Genomic DNA, 22502 nt, shown 5'->3' with positions numbered 1-22502 from the left:
TCCATAGACATTTGTGCCTGAAAACATTAATATAGATGCTTTTTTTCTGTTTCATGCACACATTTTGAAACAGGAGACTTACAGTCAGACTGGTCTATTATGCTTCGTACCCTAACTGCCACCATGCTCTGTCATCCTTCCTAGGTTTGGGACTCTTTTGCTTTTCTGGACTATGTTTATTTTATGCCCATGGAAAGTAAGTAAGTGTCATGGTCAAGAGCATGGCTTTGGACCTAATACAGAAGTGGTTCGAGCCCTGGAAAGATCACTTACTTTCCCTTCACTTTACATCTGTAAAATCGGATAATAATGGTGTCTAACTTGTGTCGTTGATTAAAAAATGAGCAGAGTGCTTTGTTCCCATAATGCTAATATTGCCAGAGATTATGATGAAGAAGATGATGATGTTATTCTTAGTCTGTGTTTATTATATCAGCTAGTCCTTTGGGTGCCATTTTGGAATGCAAAACATAGCATCTCCAGTGAGTGGAGCTGGTGAATGGCACCTCCTGTAGACCTGGAAGAGGGTCCTTTGGGTGATTGTGCTTGAGGGGCAGAAGCCATCTGGAATAGTTTTTCTACTGATTTCAGAGTAGAATCAGATCCACCTAATTCATGCCTCCAGGTAACACAGCACAGCTCCTAGAAATTCAGTCCTGCACTTGAGATCGGCTCATTTCTATTCAGACCAGGGCACATTCTGTATTTATACTGTCAAAAATCAGTGGCTATTTTAGTTTGTGCCTGGGGACATGGGAGACAATTCTGGACACCTCTAATGATCTTGAAGAGTCGTCACTCCCTACCAGGATATCTTTTTACTTCATTGTTGGATTTTGGTCTAGGTTCCAAGACCTGAGATTTATCCATATGTAACTCGATCTGGAAAGAATTGGAGGTCACAGTATAAATGAGGCCAGATTAGAAGAGTTATTTGAGGGAGTCAGACAGGGTATCTTGAGGTCAGTTTGTTGCTCTATTTCATTCTCAAGACTGGTTGTGTGGATCCTAGTAACTTAGTAATCCCAAAGGAAACCTTAGGGGACTAATTTTAACTCCATTTTTTTTTTCCATAATGAAATTACAAATTATTTGAGTTAATAACTAGTGGGAGTGAAAATGGAGAGATAGATATACCCTCTCTATTGTGAGTGTAAAGTAATGTAGGAAACTTTGGATTGGGCAGTCTGGAAACTATCAACCATTGTTTGAAATGTTTTGCCCTAGACATTTTTTGAAATTTTTAGCAGTATATCCTATCAATATAGTTGACCAAGTATACAAAGAAGTTCATGGCAGCACTGTTAGTAGTCATGAGAAATTGAAAGTAAAATAAATACCTATCGAAGGGGCCTTATAATACAGTATTATGGGTCTGTGCATAGAAATTACTCTGCAGCCATTAAGAAGTATGGAGTAGATCCCCGTGAGTTGACATGAAAAGATGCCAAGCGTGCGGCAGAACAGTATGTTTTATATAAACGTGTAAAAATGTATGCCTGTATTCAAAAACAGAAATGCAAGCCAAATTGTTAATACTGGCTCTCTTAAGGAATGAAATTACAAGGATATGAGGGTAGAGGGACAGGACGAAGGAGAGGCGGCAAAGTTTAATTTTTAATTTATAAGCTTTTGGACATGTTTTGCATAACATGTACTCTAGCTGTAATTAATGTTATACATTTGAGAGGCTGGAATCAAAACCCAAGGAGGCCGAATGCTCCTTCTGAGGAACGGGGTGGAACGTAGAGTTTGAGAACACAGGTTCTAGAACCAGGCTGCCTTGGCTCAAACCCTGGCTATTGCACTGACCAGCTGAGTGTCTTCAGTCAAGTCCATGGACTTCTTGATGCTTTGCTTGTTTCGTTTGTAAAAAGAGGAGAATAATGAAACCTCCCCTGGAAGGTTGCTGTGTAGATTCAATGAGTTATGGTATGTACAGGATTTAGAAAAATATTAACTATTATTGTTACCATTATTGCACAATTACAGCAAAAATGCAGAGGTGACTGGAGTGAATTAAAAAGTTACCATGGGCATCTGGACTCTAGTGCTAGGAATTTCTGAAATGCAATGAAATTCTTTTGATAGAAAGTAGCATATGTTTATTTTTAGAAATCACATCTGTGGGAGGAGGCAAGTGGCTAGCTAGATAAGGCCAGGAGAAAGAGAGGCCCTTACCTGTAACCGAGGAACAAAGTCAGCAGTTCTGAACTAAACATGTATCACAATGGGAGCATAAAACACACCATCTGACAGATCCAGAGAGGCAGAGGAGGGGACAAAAGGGGAATGTTTCATAACTTTCAATCATCTCTGTCTTCTTCTTCCTCTTCTGCTAATTCTTCACCTTATCTTTTCTCCCCCAACAAGAAGTCCCGCATTTGATCCAGATTTTCTCTGTTTATGGGACAGCTGATACAACAATAATGTATAGTTCACCGAAGAGCCGAAACATTCCTCAGAATAATCAGACAGTCGCTCGGGAATGGGAAGACCTGCTCAAGGATGAAAGCTATCAAAAGCAAGTACTCTAAATGAGTGGGCAGGGGCCGGCAAAACAAAAGCATTTGATGGACAATGCTTGGGAAACCAGGATAACTTGACTTTTGGTCCTAAGACTTAATTGAGCTAAGAAACTGAGTGCTGAAATCATTCTCTGTTGTTGCTCAGATGAAAAGCCAGCCGGGCTGTAAGAAGAGTGACCGATTGACATTGACAGTCTTCCATCTGGAGCTTAATCTGTCTCTATACGTCTGTGACAGTGGTGTGTCTTTCAGAGCAGGTTCATGTAATTCTGAAGGCCAAGCATCAAGTAGGAAGCCAGAGTTCTAGTCATTAGTCACGCATCTGGGCCACAGGGCAATTCCAGGGTGCCGCCTTTGCTTGCAGCTGGAGAAGATATGATGGCCCCTAACATGGTTCCTAATGAGGATTCCTCACAGATGACAGGGCTGGACTATAGCAGCAAGGCACTGCTGGGAAACAGCTCCCTCCTGCTTAAGGGAGCCTTCCCTCTGTGGTCGGCTTTCTTTCCTGAGCCACAGACTTGGCTTCTGATGGACTGTGTCCACTGTAGCTCATTAAGGGGTTGGGCAGCGGCAGGCCCAGCTATGTAAAGTACAGAGCTGCTCAGTTGTTCCCTGCCCTCAGTGCCCTGATGACCAGTGTCTCGATGCTTCAAAGGAATAATCATTAGATGTTTCATTTGAAGCAGGTTTGGGGGACCTGAAGGTTCCTTGAAGCACTTAAGGGCTCGGTGTCCCCTTACTTGAAAGAGAATGTGTGGCCCTTTACAAATGAAAATATTACTCAGATAGGATAATTTGAGAAAAGGATACACTATGATACAGATTCTCTTTTAAAAAGCATAGCAGTAGGTATAATGAGACTCCCAAAATTAACCAGTTCTCTTCAGTTTGTGGGTTTTCAGTTTGTCTCAGTGCTTTCTGTCCCCCGCCCCCCCCGCCCCACCGCACTGCCAGAAAGAAGCCCACGATGAATTGAATGACTTTCATTATCTGACAAAAGCAAAGCATCCCTTTTTCTTTTGGAACTCAATTCAAGTGTGAATTGAGTTAGCTGTGGTCGATGGGACATTATGTAAAAATGTTGGACAGTACTTTGAAATTAAGTTTCATTTGTGAAAGTTACTATAACACTGTTCAAATGGATGATTTTTGTATTGACTCCATATGAGCTAACAGCATAACAATAAATTGTAACTCAGGGAAATGCTTAGCTGGGGAATGAAACACCCTAGTTTGCTATGCCTACAAGATGGAGAATGTAGAGAAGTGAACAATTATGTGCATGTGACCAACTATTCTCAGTGTTTCTCTCTACTGGACTCAGGAAGTCATATACCTAGAGGAACAATGTCGTTTAGTAATTCAAAAAGTAGATTCAGGACCCTGACTGGGACTCAAATCTTGGCTGCATTATTTATCTCTATATCCTTGAGCAAGTCCATCCTCTTCTCTGGACTGTGCACGCTATCTGTAAGATAGGGATAATAACATTGCCTACTCTGTAAGGTTGTTGGGCTATGTGAATGGGTGAATGAGAATGATGTTATTTTAAGGGTAATCTTAAATTTGTGTTCTACTCGTGTATGCATGGCTTATCACCTAGGACTATCCTGGAGATGTTGCTCCTGGGCTGTAGGGTTGAGTAAAGCAGCCTTTTGGGCCATCTGTGGAGACATGTGCTTATAGAATGGTAGAGCTAGAACATCAACAAAATAATTTCTTACATTTATGGAGCACTTACTACATGACAGGCAGTGTTCTATGTGGGCTATGTGCATTCATGATCTCATGAAACCCTTTCGGCAACTTTATAATGTAGGTATTATTTGATCTTTACTTTTTCCTCTGATATTAAAGAACTTGCTCAGGTCTCCGAGTTGATCACTGTTGGAGGTGATTCTTGAACCCTGGTCTGCTTGATTCCAGGTGCCAGCTCTCACTTAATGTCATTATAAAGTTCTGTGATCCAAAGAGCCATTCCTACCAATTGTCTGAGTCTTTCAGATAGTTAGTTGTCTTGGCTCTTGTTCACTTTTCTTGGTATAAAACAGCTTTGGGTTGTGAGAAGAAAAACTTTTCCTTGCAGGTGAAATATGTTTAGCTGGATTTATTTTGCATTTTTAGTGATGTTTGACTCTTCATCTGGCTCTGTGATTAATCTGCCACAGGAGTGCAGTGAACCTTTAATTATAGCTTCTATACCCTCACTCCTTCCCCTATGTATTTTTCTACTGTTTAAGGTTCCAATGGGCTAGATGTTCTGAAAGAGGTTTAACCGATATGTTAACATAAATTATGGCCTTTGTGCACCAGAGAAGGAAAGTTACAGTTTTTAGGTCTATCCAGTTTGTGGTATTTTTTTCCTGCCAAAGATATTCACCTCCTTTCTTTCCTTTACTTACTGTGTGGTTCATTGGAAACCACCAAGCGCCCTTCCCTGGTGGTGGTTCTGGTAGGTTTTTCACCACTGTCTTTGACTATGGTCAGACTGGAGTAACATAACCAATGCCACTTAAAGGGAGAAATTCTTACCACCCTCCAGTATTGACTTAATTTTTGTTTTATAATTTGGTCACTAAACATGTAAAAATATAAAGCTACACACATTTTCTATGTGTGTAGTTCTTAGACAAATATGAAACTAAAACACATTTATAAACTGAATGCAATCAGAATGACAAATCCAAATTCAAATTAGCAATATTAATTTAACACGATGGATGGTGTTGTTTTATTTAAGCAGAATCATCTCTGGAAGTATCAATATGGGATATCTATTAGGTCAAGGGTTCTATATAGCTTGTCAAGCTTGTGTTGGCCTGAGCTATATGATGACTCACATCCTCCTAACACTTTCACTTGCTATTAGGGGACAATTTACTGATACCCTACCCTTACTCTGACGTCTTGGGACACAAACACATTATTTAAATGGCAATTTTGTCTCTTTTATATCTTTGGCTTGTGATGATTAAAACAGCACTACCTGATAACACCCTGATTTTATTTTTTTTTTAAAGATTTTATGTATTTATTTGACAGGTAGAGATCACAAGTAGGCAGAGAGGCAGGCAGAGAGAGATGAGGAAGCAGGCTCGAGCAGAGAGCCCAATGCAGGACTGTGGGATCATGCCCTGAGTCGAAGGCAGAGGCTTTAACCCACTGAGCTATCCAGGTGCCCCACCACCCTGATTTTAAGATGCACACCCGGGCCCAGAAATTTTGTGCTGGTGCTCACACTTTAGGTATCATGTGACTGATCCAGAGTGCATCTGGAACATTTTAAATGAGTGTTATCTAAATGAAAACAAAAATTAAGACATTCTTCAAGAATCTTCAGACCCCCGAGAACATGCTCCAAGAGCCCAGCTTGAAAAAGAAGGTGTCAGCACTCCCTTCTCTGTGGACAGAAACTCTGTTCTCTTTCCTGGGAATGTTGTCCCCTTTGAGTGTTGTGTGACTCACTCCCTCACTTCATTGAGGTCATTGTTCAGTGTCATTGCCATGGGAAAGCCTCCCCTGACCACCCAGAAGTAGCACTCCTCCCAGCGCAGCCCCTCACTAGGCCCTGTTTTTTCTTCAGAGTGCTCATCCCCATCTGGCATTATTGCTAATTTACCTTCCAGTCTCCACTGGGAGGATGCAAGCTCTTTTGAGAATGAACTTGGTTTCCTTACCACTGTGTTCCCAATGCCTCCCATAGGAGGTGATAAAGATCTGTTGAACCAGGGAATGAGGGGCCTTGCTCTCTATCTCTGTTCCTTTTTGCTGCATTCCCAGTCCCAACCTCCACCTGGGTAAGACTCATTTTAAAAACCACCTCCACCACCGCCTTGAGTCCCTCATTGGAACACCAGGAATCTTTACTGAGACTTCTTTTGTTATACTCCTGGATTTTGCCTCCTGATATTTCTTCTTCATTTTTATCTCCTTTACTAGACTCTGAGTGCCTCAAGGACAGTATCTGTGTTTGATGAACCTCTGTAATTTCTCGTATCTGGTGTGAATGCAGAAATGTAGTCATAAATGGGAATCGTCCTGAAAATGTAGAGTAATTGGCACTAAATATTATTCAGTTCTGTTCCACAATATTCTGCAGAGTGATTGGCACGTTGTAGGAGCTCGATGAGGGTCAATGGATAGCAGGTGCTCTAAAACATGATAAGCTCTGGGAGCAAAATTATGGTCGGCTTGATGTTAATACTATAATAGAAGAAACTCAATTTAATTCAGCTGGCTTTTATTCATATCTATTATGTGCAAGTTAGTTAGACGTTGTGGTGGCTACAATGAGGAATGTGTTGCCTTTGAGTTCACAGTCGGGTGGAGAAAACCAATAGAGCGAAAGAGACAGAAACAAAGGTAGTGTTTGTTTGTTCATCCATCCACTTGCTTATTGTTTCTTCAGATAGGGAGTGTTAATGTGCTTACTAACAGATTTAAGAAAAACCCAACATAGAGTCTGGCTAGAAATTTATTCTAGTGGAAGAGAGGGACAAAATGATACTAATGATAACTGTGGTCAATGCTGCAAAGGAAAGGAATGCAGTGGCATCGAAACACATGTGTAAGGTGCCCTAATGTGAGGCAAAGAAAGTTCTCCGTGAAGCAAGACACTGAACCGAAACCAGGGGCAGCAGTAGGTGAATAGTATGTGCAGGGGATACCTGCACTCTAATATGGTGATGGGAATATGGGTCAAGAGAGAAAAGAATTCTGACCATAGGCCTGGAGAGCTTCATGGAGAAGGAGGTTTTGACAGGAACTTCAGAGACAAAGGTCGTTTTCAGGTACATGGTTGGGGAGGAGAAGGTGGTCCCACAAGAAGACCAGCCTTACCACAGCACAGAGGTAGCAGCACAGAGATGTGGTTTGAGAATTGTGCACAGAGAGGAATGGCTAACTTGCAAGAGTCGGTAAAGAACCTGGCCAGTGTAATAATAATCATAGTTATGAAATACAGAAATATGCGTGGACCACGAGCCACAAATTCGAAACCTTTGCTGCTCGAAAGTAAAAGCTTGCTGTGTTGGAGAGGCTAATAGTGCATAAGGAACCAGCTAAGATCATTCTTAGCTGCTGCTACTGTTCACATTTTCATCCATTAAAGATCTTTATCATTAGCATTGTATGTCAGCCTTTTAGAGCAGCTTATCTCATGGAATCACAGATAACTTTTCTTTTTGAGAAAAACAATGAGATAATTTGTTAGAAAAACATGACAAATTATATTGAGTTGACATCACTCAATTACAACCACATTACTGAATTACACCTGTTCAGCCGCGAGCTGGGGAATTTATTAGCAAAGCCTCCATTAAAGCTAATGGGAAATAGAGTTCCAAAGCTCTTTGAATCCACTGCATATTCTGTAAGAAGTGTTTTTCGTGTTGGGACCACACTCTGGGCTTGAGAGGAGCGAACTGTGAGGGCTTTATTTCTCACAGGATTTGGGGAAAACGCAGCGGTACTGTTTGTTTACACAGGCTGTGACATCAGGGACCAACCGGGCTGTGAGAACCCATTTAGATGTGCCTTTTCCAGCCTCCCGATAGATGACCCTCTCTTCAGCCAGAGAGACATTGAAGAGCCATTCCACTCTCAGAGCTGTGTTACCTGCGTTTGAGTTTTCATTACCTGGCCATTATGCTCACTGCCCACAGCCACCTCCGCTTATTGATTTGGGACCTGTGCCAGTTTCTAATTGTTTCCTTCAGATTGGGTTTGCTCTGAATTGCTGACTCCTGTCTAGTAATTTCTCTCCTCCATATTGTTTCCTTTCCTTTCCTTGCCTAAGAAATTAGCCATTTCTTAAGTAGCCTCAGAAGCCATGTGTGTGACCCATCAATTCATACCAGAGCCACAAGAAACATGGTGACTTTTTCTTCTTCTTCTTCTTCTTTTTTTTTTTAATTTATTTACAGAGATCACAAGTAGGCAGAGAGGCAGGCAGAGAGAGAGAGAGAGAGAGGAAGGGAAGCTCTCTGCTGAGCAGAGAGCCGGATGCGGGGCTCGATCCCAGGACCCTAGGATCATGACCTGAGCCGAAAGCAGAGGCTTTAACCCCTGAGCCACCCAGGTGCCCCAACATGGTGACTTCTTAAAAATTTCAGAGCACATGAAAAAAAATTTCCAACAAACTTTGGCTGCTTCTCTCCAATCTCTCCCCACCCCGCCACATCCCTTTTTCCCTCCCAGGACATATTTTCACATGTGAATACATTGTGGGTGTCCTTCTTGTTATTTAACTGAGAATTTCTCAAGAGACATGGCAGGTTGAAGAATTTGAGATCTCTTTCGTACTTCTTTTTCAGCTGTTTTCCCAACAGCTGCTCACTTCCCAGGATGGATTTGAAAGAGTCCTTCCCGGTGGAGGGTGGGAGGAAGTGCTTCAGATCCTCTTTTCTCTGTCTTCACCATTATTCAGTGTTCCCTTGGCAAGGAAATGTACTTCATATTATCTCATTTTCCCCTTAACATTTATCAAAATACTGTTGCAATTATATCATGAAGCAGCACAAAATTTGGAAAGTTCCCTGTTCCTGTTTACTTTGCAAATTATATCCAGTATCAGGACAAATATATTTAGGATAGAAGAAAAAGCTAACAATCATCTTAGTTTTAAAAAAATAATAGATTAACTGGCATCTAAAGGAATTGTCAGCCTCTCAATCGATGGGAGAACTTTGGAACTTTGTTTTAAATAGCATTCATTCAGGACCCCTTGTTGGCTCAGTCGGTTATGTGGCTGCCTTTGGCTCGGGTCAAGATCCCAGTGTCCTGGAATTGAGTCCTGCATCAGGCTCCTTGCTCAGCAGGGAGCCTGCTTCTCCCTCTGCCTGTTTATACTCTCTCTCTCTCTTTCTGACAAATAAATAAATAAAATCTTAAAAAGAAAAAAAACTATATAAATGAATAGCATTCGTTCTGAGCACAGGGATAACAGGATGGGGTAGTGCAGCCCTACTCCAGTGGTTGTCCATGCGGGGCTGACAGTGTGGAACAGAACCATTGCAGAAACTGAGAGTAAGTTTTGAAAATACTCATGTGCAAAGAGGAGTAAATATGCCTGTTGAATCTAATAAAAATAAACTTGGGGTTTGAATATGACTACCTTTTTTTAAGATTTCATTTTTCTAGTAGTTAGTTTTATTGTATTATGTAAAACTATTTAATCTATGGCCATTTAATCTATGGCCCAACCTTCATCACAGTTCATTTGCAGAACAATGGTGTCTTTAGGTTAAAAACACAAGCCCAAGCATAGTCCGTTCATAGGTCTTGGGTGTGAGTTCCACATATGCCATTTACTGGCTATTTGACATAGCCAGTTACCAAGATTCTAATCCTCATCCTCTGTCCTGAAACATGGGCTAAGAGGGTACTATGCTTACCTTGTGTTTGAGTACAAGGTACAACCCATTGTGGCTAGGATTAATGGAGATGTGAGAGGTAAGCTGTACGGTTTTCATTCAGATAAGTTTGGCAGCCCTGGCAAAAACTTGAGTGAAATGCCTGGAGCATAATAAAACTGAATAAACACTGCTTATCATAATTTATAATTAAGTAAACTTGTGTAAGACTTTTACCCTTATTTGCAGGATCTTAAGAAACAAAATGCAGTGAGACCCTCATTTAGGTCTTATATATATGAAGTTCTCTCAGAACATGGACTTGAAGGAAAACTTCATACTTAGACTCCAACAAAAGTCTTTCCTCAAAGATTATACCCTTATTGGTGTTCTCAATCTTATATCTTCTGACGATATATGGAAATTACTAGAACCTGTGTAGTGAAAGCATCCTCATAGAGGTAATGCACATTCCTGGTCATCATTCTATGCAGTGTGACTTTCACTCTGCCTCAGGAATTTTGACTCTATTTGGAAAAAAAATGGTCCCACAGAACCCCTTGGTAGATTTTCTCAAATTAACTTGCAGAACTTTGTACAGAGAGCTTTGGGCACCCACCCCCCCAGACTCTTTCCTTTTTCATGCGTTGTATTTCTTTCCTGGCTTAAAATTTGCATCATTGCTATTTGCTCAACAAACATCCATCAAAAAACCTTTTGAGGCCTGTCATTTGCAAACCCATTGGCAGTTGCCCTAACTTGTGCAGAAGTGGAGGTATGTATTTTAGCCAGTGAGACAAGTAAGCTAAGAATGACCGAGGAATTATAGGAGATAAAGGTAATTATGGGGCCAAAGTAAGGGATGCCTTATGAATATTTAGAAGATCTCATTGTTTTCAGCATTTTTATTATCATAGGCTCTCTATGTCTCTTCATAGAATTTATTTTTTTAAAGACCTATTTATTTTAGAGAGAGAGAGAGAGTGAGAGCAGAGGGGAGGGGCAGAAGGAGAGGGAGAGAGAAACCCAGACTCTGTACTGAGTGCAGAGCCCCATGAGGGGCTTGATCTCATGACCCTGAGATCAGGCCTGAGCTGAAAACCGAGAGTTGGATGCTTAGCTGACTGTGCCACTCAGACACCCCTCTTCACAGAATTTTAAATGCATATTTTTTCACATTTTAAAAAAAATCTTTGAAATTGGGGTGTATTTCATAGTTGGTGGTCACCTATTATCACTCTAGGTAGGTGGCAGTTGGGACACAATTGTTTTGGTCTGCACATGCACGAACATTCAAAGGGTCAGCAACAAAACTCACAGAATGGATGTTGGTGGCTTGGAAGAAAATCCCAGAAACACAATATTGGGCACACTTAGAAGAAATATCTGTCTGTGTGTTGAGACAAAGAATGGCAATGTGCAGGCTGTAGTGCTGTCCTCAGGTCTTCTGGCTGGAGGTAGAAGAACTGGCCAACTAACATTGTCTGATACCAAGCTCATGCCTTAAAATTTTTTTGTGGAAAATTTCAAATCTACATCAACGTAGAACTAATAGCAAAATGAATGCCCATGTCCACATTACCCAGCTGTAGTAACTCTAAATATTTTACCAATTTTCATTCATCTATCCCCATTTTCTTTCTCTTTCTTTTTTCTTTATTTTTAATTGAGTGTTTTAAAGCACATCCTGGATATCATGTCATTTCGCCTGAAAATTCTTTTTTTAAATTTTTTTAAAATTTATTTGACAGACAGAGATCACAATAGACAAAAAGGCAGGCAGAAAGAGAGATTGGAGGAAGCAGGCTCCCTGCTGAGCAGAGAGCCTGATGCAGGGCTCGATCCCAGTACCCTGGGATCATGACCTGAGCTGAAGGCAGAGGCTTTAACCCACTGAACCACCCAGGCGCCCCTCACCTGAAAATTCTTTAGTGTATATCTCTTAACTGACGTAGATATTCTGCCTTTCCATAAATACCATGTCATCATCACACTTAATGAAATGAGCAAATAATTCCTTAATATGCCCTTTTGTAGTTGGTTTTATTCAAGTGAGAATCCAGATGAGGCCCAGACACAATATGTATTGAGTTGTTGGGTTACTGATGTCGCTTTTATTCTATAACACTTCTCCTACCCTTCCCCACCTCCCTGAATGATGTCCCTAATTTGTGTGAGAAACTGGGTCATTTGCCTGTGTTATGAACTTGACTGTTTGCATCCTTGTGGTAATGTTCAACTTCTCCTTCAGTAGCTTGGTATTTAGTCTAGAGCAGTGATTAGACTGTGTTCATGTTTTTAGGCAAGAATACTTCCTAGGTGGTGTTCCGCATGTCCTTTTGCAGCTCAGCATGAAGCACATAATGATGGATTGTTCTTCTTTTGGTGAAGCAGAGATTAATCAGTAGGTTAGGTATCCTGAGCTTGTTCCTGTGTTACCAAGGGCGTCATTAGGGGTTGCAAAATGACAGTTTTCTAATTCTGTCATTCTTCCTGCGTTTATTACATGGACTGCTTCTATAAAGAACTTTTTCTCATCAACCATTTGGTTACCCTGAAATCCAGTTTGTATAGGCTGGAAAATACTTGTTTCTTTACCATATTTCAATTCTCAGATGAATAAATGAATGCCTTGTAACCTCCAATTAGTAACCAATGAGATTTTCTTAAAGTGTCTTAAGAAATTTAAAAATACATATTTTATATGTTTCAATTGATCATTAATCTTTTTGGGACTCACACATTCCCATCCACTAGACTAGCCGGGACTCCTTCGAGTATTCTTTCTATTATTTTCATGTGTCCTTCATGTAGTTTTATTTTCAGCTGTTTATTTTTAAAAACTAAAAAAATTGTTTAAATTAATTAAATTAAATTAAATTTTCTCCTATGAGGAGCCTCTTGCTTCTTTCCTTTCTGAGTCTCTCAATGCTCTGTCTATATCTGTTCTTTGTATATCTTCAATAAACTTTGTTCTCACTTCCTCCTAAAAACATTTTTTTCTTGTATGAAATGTCAAACGGATATCAGTTAGACAGAATAGTGTAATTAACTCCCATATACTCATATCTTGTTTCAAAAGTAATCACTTCATGGCCAGTTTGCCTTTTTTTTTTTTTTTTTTTGGTGCTCCAACTCACCTCCCTCCTCCCATATTTTTTATGGCTGCTTCCTTAAATATTTACGTCCCAATTCCGTTCGTCTTTAACTTCCATCTTTCTGTCACAACACGATGCCCCAGGGAACATGTGAACTTGCTGGGTTGACTAATTAGAGGGACACCAGCTGCTTTAGCACTTATACTTTGACATGTAATATGGCTTAAACAAAACGGGAGTTTACTTTTCACTCATGTAATAGTCTGATATTAGAGCTCCTGGTGAAGGGGGCTGCCTGTTGAGATGATTCGGGAATCCAGGCTTCTCTAATCCTGTGTTTCCATGTTCTCTTAGCCCCATGATGCTATCTGCACCAAGCCAGTAGAAGGGGAAGGGCAAGAAGTTACACCCATGTCTTAAAAGCCTTAACCCAGAATTGGCACATATCTCTTTGGCTAGAACTCCGTCACATGGTCACATAAGTAGGTCTGGTCAGTGAGGATGTCTAGAAAGAAGAATGTATGAATTTTTGGTGAGGAGTTTTCTGTTTCTCCCATGTTGCACCATGCATTTGAGAAATCCACAAATAATTCTGAAACCCTTGCTTTTGTCACCATCATCATAATTACCTTTGTTATGTCTTTAAAGTATTATTCTAGTTCATTAAGTGTATTTTACTGACTTGAACTGTTGCTTTCTGAATAAGGGCACTGAAGGACATCTGTAATGAACAATCATTTGAGTGATTTCTTTTTGTTTTTTTTTTCTTTTTTTCTTATTATGGGATCATAACTATCTATAAATTATAGATGCGTGTTTCTATCTTTGTAAGGTGGGAAGAGTGTGTACCAGCAATTTTATTTTCTTACGTGTGTAACAAACTTGGAATTGTATCAAGAGAAGCAGTGATGCTTAATGTCCATGATCACACACAGGTAGATGGCCCAACAGTATTGCTGGTTGAAAGGTAAGTCAAGGGCCCCAAGAAGGATGGTGACTGCCCACACTTGATGTCCATCTCTTGGGAGGTGAAGATTCTGGATAGTTCCTTCAATTTCAGTATGAGGGTATTAAGTCTTGTTTTAATAAATTTTAAACTCACCTGGGGGCATCCAATGTGCAGAATGTACACAAGGGCAGAGAAGGAAGGCCCTAACAGGAGAAGGTAAGGCAGGGAAGGGCTGCCAAGGAGAGGAAGCCCTATCTCTGCTTCATATCACTGATTTATGTGGATGCCCCCCTCTGCACTGAGTCACCAGCCTGGACCAGGCCACATCTGATTACAGGTTCTCTAGGGGGAATAAAGGAAGAGTAGCTCCTGTTGTGGTGTTGCCATCTGATTTGAGGGGAAGATACTAGAATACGGATTCTGATATAAAACAGCAGATTCTCAAATTTCATATATTTAATAAATACAGCATCTCCACTACACCTGGCCCGTGGGCCATATGCAGTGTACTTAATTCTATATACTCCTCATAATCTAGTTCAAGATTAACAATTAGAAAGCTGCCTCTGTGCTGCTTCATCTCAAACATGCCAAGTTATTAAGGTTAGGGTGTCAAGAAAAAGCAGTGACCATTTCCTCAATTATATGCTTTTTAACAATGTAGATAGTCTAACTTTTTAGGAATATATCTTTCTTTATGAGGCTTGATAAAACTGTCATCATTTTAGATAGACAAATAAATTGGTGGCCCATAAATGCATACATTTTTCCTAAATTACTCCTTCATGCAAAATAAGGTTTTCACTGACCCTACTGATTCTCAAGAGTCCTCCCAGTCCAACACATAGAAAACAAAAAGGCTAAGAAATTCTCTGGGTCTGTGAAACTTGATTTAGGTAACAGGTTACAGTAGATGCTGGCAAATTCAATGTGCCTCTGAGTTTTATAGGGTGATGAATGTTTTTATTGTGATTCAGCGAACATTTTAGGTCAGACATGATAATCCAACTTTTATATTTTATTTCTTTTGAGATGGGTTTAATCCAAAGCAGGAAACTACCTTTCCATAACACCATACTTTTAAACCTTCTTGTACTGATTCTTTATATAAAACTAGATGAAGTACCATCATCAAAAAAGGGCTTAATTTGGATGTTCAAAGGAGAGAGTCAGGTTCTGGTAATCTTTTTTGAAGTTTGCAAATGGCTTTTCCCATCCAAAAAATCCATCAGTCTTATTCACCAAGATTTCCACCCACAGGATCTTATTTCACTCTGATGCTCCTTCCTTTCTACCATAAGTAATGCTGCTTGATTTCTGAAGAAGCTGGCTTTCAGAAGAATCTTCAATTTGATGTAACATTCTGTGCAGTAGCCCACAGTCAAAAATCCCTCACAACAAATTTTTGAGAAGACTAGGGAACAGGGCAACAAAATATAATAAGAAGGACTGTAAGAATTAAGTTTAAGATTTGATTGGCTTCTGGGGCGCCTGGGTGGCTCAGTGGGTTAAGCCGCTGCCTTCGGCTCAGGTCATGATCCCAGAGTCCTGGGATCGAGCCCCACATCGGGCTCTCTGCTCGGCAGAGAGCCTGCTTCCTCCTCTCTCTCTGCCTGCCTCTCTGCCTACTTGTGATCTTTGTCTGTCAAATAAATAAATAAAAAACAAAATCTTTAAAAAAAAAAAAAAAGATTTGATTGGCTTCTATACATAGGTAGATCTCTCAGCAAGGACTTCATGGAATGTCTGAAGTAAACTTTCCTGAAAATGTTGGAAATTGTGGTGTTTCTTACCAGCTACAAGTGCAGGCTTTGTAAATAGCAGTGCTACTCGAGAGTGAAATTGATCTGTGCTAAGTGCCACTCTGTGTATTTCATGATTACCTCCATGTCAGAGGAGATTGTAGCCCCATATCTAAAGCCTTTATGATTTTTGTCATTTTCTCCTATCTTTACTATTACTTTTAAAATTTTTTATTTAAGCAAATCTCTTTAAAGTTATTATGAAGAATCTTAAGTATGCAAAAGTAGAGAGAATAGCACAAAGGTTTTCATAGTACCCCGCACATCAACAGAGCAGTGTTTGTGGGCATATAACCTGTGGAGTTGTGTAATGCCCATGGATTATTAGGGTTCCACATTTGATTTCATTCCCTACTGCCACTGTTTTGAAATTCTTAATAATTTATGACTTAGAGGCCTTGCATTTTTATTTTGCACTAAGTCCTGCAAATTATGTATCGGGTTCTGTTCCTGGAGTCAATAATTATCAAGACTTTTGCTACATTTTCTTCATCTCTTCTGCTTTAATTCCCCCCCCCCCCTTCTTTATATCTCCTGTTTTCTTTCCTCTGAACTATTTTAAAGCAAATCCCGAACATCACTTCACTTTACTCTGATGTGCTTTAGCTCTACAAAATATGGACATTTTTATACTTAACCACAATGCCATTATCACACTTAGTAAAACATAGAGTGATTCTTTGATGTTATCTAACACTGCTTCACAATTACACTTCCCCAAATGACTTAAAAATGTCATTTACTGCCTTTTTTTTTTTTTAAATTATGAAGTTCAAAGGGCACCTGGGCAGCTCAGACGGTTAAGCATCTGCTGTTGGCTCATAATCCCAGTGTCCTGGGATCCGGCCCTGCATTGGGCTCCCTGCTCAGCTGGCAATCTGCTTCTCCCTCTCCCTCCGCCTCAGCCCCTGACCCCTGCTTGTGCTTTCTCTCTCTCTTCTCAAATGAATAAATAAAATCTTTTTAAAAAAATTACGAAGTTCAAACAAGGTCTGTTTATTATGTGACATTATGTCCCTTAAGTCTACTAATCTGGAGAACTCCTGTCGCTATTCTCACTTTCGAGTTGTCACAGGAACAGGGTCCCTTGTCCTGTAGATGGCCCCGCATGTTGGTTTGTGTGTGTGTGTATTCTTCCATCCTTCTTTTTTTATACCGGAATCTATCTCCAGAGTTGATTTGCTGTAAGTGTTCTTGGCAAGAATGCGTCATCAATGGTGCTCAATGCTTCCTACTGTGTTCATCAGGGGGCATGTGCTGTGTTTGGAAGCACTTTTAGTGAGGCTGAGATTTATCAGTGGATTTGGCAGGGGACAGCCTGACCATTCCATCGTAAATTTCCCCATTAATTTTTCACACGACGATCTCTTCTATTGATCTTTATTATCTAAATCAATTATTTCATTACATGATTACAAAAATCATGATTTTTAAAAATTCCGTTATTTCTTTTTGATTTTCGCCTAGGCTTTTTCTGTGAAGTACCTTCCGTAATTAGCTAGACCTATTAGGAGTCCACTCTTTGTTTTTCTTTTCTTACATTTGTCTTAAGCAATTATGTTTAGTTAGCTTGATATGCTAGTTATATATTTTTAAATATGCTTGAAATTAGACACATAATTACTAAGATAAAAAGAAAACCACTTCTGTATAATCCAGTGTCACTTGTTGTACTCCCAGTGGCATACATCCAGATGTTGGCATACATTATTATTTTCCCTGCCTTACAGATGAGGAAACCAAGGCATAGCAAGGCAGAACAACATTCCTTGGATAGGTCTTACACTAGAATCCAGGTGTTTTGACACAGAGCCAATCTATATCCACCACAATCTAATAGCACTTTTCTGAATGGCCAACATTTTGTATATAAAAAAGGTTTTGAGGTAGCACCAAGACAATGGTTTTATAATGGCAAGCCCCTGAGAAAGCCCAGAGCTCTCAGATAATTGATCTGTGTTCTCACTTTCAGCTGGTGCTGACTCTGTGACCAGTGTGATTTATTGTGCTTACAGGTTTAAATCAATAATCTGAGCATATTAGAGCCTAGATTGACCTAATAAACTTCTCAAACTTCCCCAACCAAAGGCTTTTGGATAAAACATTAAAAAACAGTTTTTTTTTCTTTGTCATCCTCAATGACTTTAAAACATTTCTATAAGACAACAGAAACCATCATTGTTGTTTTTAAAGATTTTATTTATTTATTTATTTGACAGACAGAGATCACAGTAGGCAGAGAGGCAGAGAGAGAGGAAGGAAGCAGGCTCCCTGCTGAGCAGAGAGCCCAATGTGGGGCTCAATCCCAGAACCCTGGAATCATGACCTGAGCTGAAGGCAGAGGCTTTAACCCTGAGCCACTCAGGCGCCCCTTATTGTTATTTTTAGAAAGGAAAGGCTATTTTGCACAAATCTACCTAGTCAAGGTAGAAAGCTAAATTTTCTTCAAGCAGATAACCCCTCCACCACACCCACCAACCCCTTGAATCACAAGAGGAACTTTTATCAGGCTTTGTGGCACAATCTGAACATTTAGTTGTGAAATGTATATGCACAAGTTTTGAGTTTTGTCTCTGACCATTTCATTGGATTTGCCTTTCCATGGTAATGGGATTGAAAGTCACACTGAAGACCTTGGAGGGCTTCCATCTATGGGGATATTCATGCTACATGTTATCGAGGAGCCACAGGAATGAGGTGGAAGAACTAGCTGGAGCAAAAACAGAACCTACATTGCAAATTTAATTTTTATTAAGATACGAAGATATCAAAGATCTCAAACCACGACTGTTTGAATGTGATCTCTTCTTGGACAATATTGAGAAAGAAGATAGAAATTGTTAGTTATTTTGGATCATTTATGGAATTTTAACCTCTTATGAGGAATTTAATCCCTTCAATTTGTAGATGAGAAAACTCATGCCCGCTAGTTTAAATCATTTATCCCAGGATTAACAGCTAATTCATTGCAGATTTACAATTAGAGCTCAAGTTTCCTGACCCAACTTCCTAAGGTACTATATCATTTAAAGCTATTTGATTATAAGTGACAGAAACTGATTCTAACTTGAGCACAAGAGTAATATATATAGGGTAGATTTTGAGTGGTTTACAAAGTTTTATGTCAATTTTATTACTTTTTTTTGGTGGGAAAGTGAGGAGTAGAAGTTGTTAGGTAACAAAAAGTGTATTTTTAAATTTAAAAAGTCATAACCATCATGGAGAGATTAAAAATGTTTTACTTCAAAAAGAGATTATGACCTGAGCTGAAACAATGAGTTGGGTGCTTAACTGACTGTACCACCCACACACTACTTTTTTTTTTTTTTTTTAATGGTTTTGATTCATTAGGCCATTTCTACCTTTGGCTATTGTGAATAGTGCTGCTATGAACATGCATATACACATAGCTGTTTGAGTCCCAGCTTTCAGTTCTCTTGGGTACATTCCTAGGAGTGGAATTTCTGGGTCAAACACTTAACTTTTTAAGAAACCATTAAACTATGTTCCGCTAAACCACTTTATTTTCCCACCAGCAATGTCTGATAATTCTAATTTTTCTGCATTCTTGCCATTGTTAGTTATTTTCCATTAAAATTATACCCATCCTAATTGGTGTGAATCAGTACCTCATTGTAGTTTTGATTTGCATTTCCCTAATGGCTAATGATATTGACACCTTTTTATGTGTTTGTTGGCCATTTTAATATCTCCTCTGCAGAAATATATATTCAAATCCTTTTTTTTCTGTCTTGTTGTTGTCAAGTTATAAGAATTCTTTATATACTCTGAATACTAGTCCCTCATCAGATATATGATTAGCAAATATATTCTATTCTACAGGTTGTCTTTTCACTTTCTTGATAAGGTCCTTTGATGCACAAAGTTTTTAATTTTAAAATATTTTATTTATTTATTTGACAGAGAGATCACAAGTAGACAGAGAGGCAGGCAGAGAAAGGGGGGAAGCAGGCTCTCCGCTGAGCAGAGAACCCGATGCGGGGCTCGATCCCAGGACCCTGAGATCATGACCTGAGCCGAAGACAGAGGCTTAACCTCCTGAGCCACCCAGGTGACCCCAAAGTTTTAAATTTTGATGAAATCTGATTTATCTATTTTTTCTTTGTTGCTCATACTTTGGTGTCATATATAAGGATCCATTGCCAAATACGAGGGTCATTACCCTTATGTTTTCTTCTAAGTGTTTTATGATTTTAGCTCATATTTAGATCATTGATTCATTTTGAATAAAAGTTTATGTATGATGTGAGTAGGAATCCAGTTGTCACGGCACCATTTATTGAGGAGACTTGGTGCTCTTGTTGAAATCATTTGATAGACATGAATTTTTAGTGTAGATCATGAGACTTCAGAGAGTATCTCCCTTGTGGAGTTTGCTTAGAGCCCTTCTATAGCAGAGAGAATGGTGCTAGGCAGCAAATACAGCCTACCACATAGCCTATCCATTGACCCTTCTTACTCTGATATTCTGATGTACACATACTTTCTTATTCTGAAATTCAGCAATAGTGACTTGCAAGAATTTCATGCTTGTGAGTTTGTGAATTTGAGGTAATTATTAAAAGAAAGATCTGGGAGTGGAATGTAAAAAACATAGATAAGTGGAAGGTAGAGTTAGAAAAAGAGTCTGTTTTTATACTTACAGCACATATCAGTTTGGACTTGCTTCATTTCGTGTGCTTGGTGGCTGCTACACTGGACAGTACAGTTCTGTATCTGGAATTGGCAGACTTTCTATAAAAGACCCAAGAACAAGTATTTTTGGCTTTACAGGCCATGGAATCTCTGTAGCAATTATTCAACTCTGCTTTTTATATCAAAGGCAGCCATAGGTAATATGTAATCAAAGGAGTGTGGCTGTGTTCCAAGAAAAGTCTATTTATAAAAAAAGATGGCAGTCCATATTTGGCTTGTGGGCCATATTTCCTGATCCCTATTCTAAGCCATCCCTCTTAGCCCTGTCTTAACAGAGGGGATCTTCTGCCCTCCCCCCACAGTTAATTCCTTAGGCCTATTAGTTCCTCTGTTCATTTCTAGTGTCTGGTGTATCCTCTCTCTAAAAATGGGTTTTCTCTGCTCTTTTGCTTTTGCTATATCAGAAAAGGGTGAGATGAGGAGGAATACTTCCCATTTTGGAGTGACTCCTGTGGGTGGGTGAGGGAAGCAAAAGTGACTCTCAAGTGCTCTGGCCTCAAGTTGGAGAATATAAAAGTTCCCGTGTGCCTATGCCTGTGAAAGTTTACGTTCTGCCATAATGTCTCCTGTTCTGATTTCTCTAGATGGCTCTCCAAATCCTTCCCGTCCACAAATGACCTCTAAAGGTCTCCTCATTCTGGAAGGTTCCTAGCTCCAAAAGGCAGTTGTAAGGAGGCTGAAACTGAAACTTTACCCATCATGTGGACAAGGCACTGTAGCATGTACACGTCACTGTTTTCAGCACTTGGCACAGTCCTTGCCCATAGGAGGTCCTCAGTAAGGTAGTCCTCAGTAAGGAAGTCTATATTTAATTAACAATGAAATAATAAAGCAGCTCTAGTACTGGACACCCATTGCTCAAATTGGCAGTCACTTAGTTGCAAAAATTTCCTCTTATATTCTGTAGCTTAGAAATGTTATGCCCGGATGCATAAAAATGATGCTCCTTGATTTACTCACTTCCATGAGCATCTGAGCCATTAGCTCCCAATGACCTGGCATGCCTTGATTTATTGTTCATTTGATTGAATTTACTGAAGGTGACCTTACTGTGTTTTTCTGCCAGAATTCTGGCCGGATCATGGTTGGTGGTGGTCCACAGGGAATAAATCACAGGTGATGGCTCTCGGTCATATTAGGACTGCCTCTTCAATATAACTTTGATGTGGTGAACACAGGCCTTGAGGCTGCTAATGGCATTTTGTAGGCAGGCTACAGTGACCTCTAGTTCTTAGAAATGTAGTTGGATTACCTGAAAGATAACAACATTTTCAGTTGTTGATAGAATGTGTCCCTGTTTCTGGGAATTCTGGAAAAAACCAACTTAAATCCCCATACCTGGATTTCCAAAGCTTTAGCATTTATCTGGGCTAGGGGGTTAGGTTAAGAAAAAAGGTCTCTACAACTTTAAGAAATACATGTAAATTAGTAACAACATAATCAACAAGTTTTGAGGATGAGACACTTAGACCAGGTTCCACCTTTCAGGCACTTCCACCTTTCATGACTAATTTGCATTCTTCAGGATTTGCTAAAAATGTTTATAACAAGTGTGGCTCCAGATTCTGGGCGGTAACCTGTGAGATCTTATGACTGCATATTAATGGAGACTCTGGAAAGGTGTGTAAATTTTGCAGTGGTAAATTTTAATGACTTCTGTATGTGTATCATTAACAAGTTTCTGGTGGTTACCCAAACTTATCAACAACACCATTTTGCCAGTGTGGATAGTGTCCTTCACCTAAATGTGACCTTGAATTAAAACAAATAACTTTTGCTTATAGTCATTTTCTGCTGAACTAGAATAACTTTGAGATGGTGTTAAAGCATGTTTTTCCTCTGCTCAAAACCTAGCAAGTGCTCTGCATTTAACTCCAGGTAAAAGCCTAAATCCTTCCCAGTAAAAAAGCAGGCCCTTCCCCTGTAGAGATCCTTATCCCTCTGATCTCCTACCCTTCTACTCACTCTCCCCTCTCATAGCCACAGGAGTTCTCTTATTCCCCAAATGTACTTGCCATAGGGCCTTTGCACAAGCTTCCCCCTTTGTCTGGAAT

At 39.7% G+C, this 22502-nt stretch overlaps 1 protein-coding gene across 14 annotated transcripts in view; it reads left to right on the top strand.

The window, feature by feature from the left end:
• Nucleotides 1–22502, top strand: part of FHIT (fragile histidine triad diadenosine triphosphatase) — a 1435937-nt gene that overhangs the window by 161501 nt on the left and 1251934 nt on the right. The window contains exon 1 of one of the 14 annotated variants that reach the window (XM_059390069.1): nucleotides 19678–19804. The exons of the other annotated variants lie outside the window; for them this stretch is intronic. The gene's annotated coding sequence lies outside the window, so the exon portion shown is untranslated. Of the gene's footprint in view, nucleotides 1–19677; nucleotides 19805–22502 lie in introns of those variants that run through there. 14 annotated transcript variants of the gene reach the window in all.

Source organism: Mustela nigripes, chromosome 2 (genome assembly GCF_022355385.1).
Source record: "Mustela nigripes isolate SB6536 chromosome 2, MUSNIG.SB6536, whole genome shotgun sequence".
Taxonomy (NCBI): domain Eukaryota; kingdom Metazoa; phylum Chordata; class Mammalia; order Carnivora; family Mustelidae; genus Mustela; species Mustela nigripes.
This window is presented reverse-complemented; position numbering and strand designations above follow the sequence as displayed.